The following is a 1,297-nucleotide window of genomic DNA, read 5'->3' on the forward strand; positions in this document are numbered from 1 at the left end:
AGTAGATGAGCCATCCCTCTGTTCAATAGCGAGCAGGCCCTTATATAATGGATCAATCCATTCCTTTTTTCTTTCAGGGATCCATAGCCCAGGGCCCACTTACCTAACACACCATTTTAGTCCTCAGCTTTTATGTCCAAGGTAGCACAACTCCTTCAAGACTCCATCACTCTTCCTTCCCCACTGCGCTACGCCTTTAGGCTTTCCGTGTGCCCCCTTGTGAATATACCCCAACCAGTTTAGATGAGGTGCCAAGTGCTGCCCCTCCCGAGTGAGAAATCTATAACCAGGATTCCTGAAGGAATCTGTGTCTTTGCTCCCATTGCTGGCATTTTGCCCTCCCTTCTTGGGTTGCCCCCATGTGGGTGGGTCAGACCAGCTGCACTCCTCACACTCTATCTTCAGTGGTGTCTTCTTCCCCCATGGTCATATTTTTTCTTCCCTCACCCTCTGTGGGTTGTAAAGACAGATGGGGTGTGTGGGTGGGGGAGGTGTCTATCTTCACAGCTGTATTGCACCTTTTTTACTTTTTCTTTTCTTTCTTTCTTTTTTTATGATGTGTACATTATTATGTCTAGTCTGGCTCTAGCCAGATTATCTGGTCCTCAGCCCATGAATTGTACAACATGTACATTTTCCCCTTTGCCAGTTCTGTTGTTTGAAGTGAACTTAGTGGACTCAGGTTGTACATGTCCTTTTGTGCTTGGCTAACTTCACTCAGCATAATATCTTTCAGCTCTTTCTAGGAGACCAGGTGCCCCATGGTTTTATCACCATTTTTTAGCTAGGTGTAGTACTCCATTGTGTGTATACACCAACATTTTTTAATCTATTCATCTCTTGATGGAAAATTAGGCTATTTCAAATTCCTGTGTTTGTGAACTGTGCAGCTATAAACATTGGAGCATAGATGCCTGGTCGTGGTTTGTTTCTTATTTCTTCTGAGTATATGCCCAGTAGTGGAATTGCTGGGATGTAAGGTAACTCGGTTTCCATCTGCTTTAGGTATCACCAAATCACTTTCCACAGTGGGTGTATGTATCTACAAGAACACCAGCAGTGAATGATAGTTCCTATCTTACCACACTCCCTCCAATATGTGTTGCCTTCTGTTTTATTGAACTGGTTATTCCTGTGGATGTTAGGAGGTATCTGATCGTTGTTTTGATTTGCATTTCCTGGATGTCTAATGATCTGGAACATTTTCTCATATGTTTATTGGCCATTTGAGTCTTTCCCTTGTGAATCTTATGTTCAAGTCTTTTGTCCACATCCTCAGTGGGCTATTAATTTTTTT

Source organism: Echinops telfairi, unplaced genomic scaffold (assembly GCF_000313985.2).
Source record: "Echinops telfairi isolate 266 unplaced genomic scaffold, ASM31398v2 ScPeMD7_9;HRSCAF=40, whole genome shotgun sequence".
Taxonomy (NCBI): domain Eukaryota; kingdom Metazoa; phylum Chordata; class Mammalia; order Afrosoricida; family Tenrecidae; genus Echinops; species Echinops telfairi.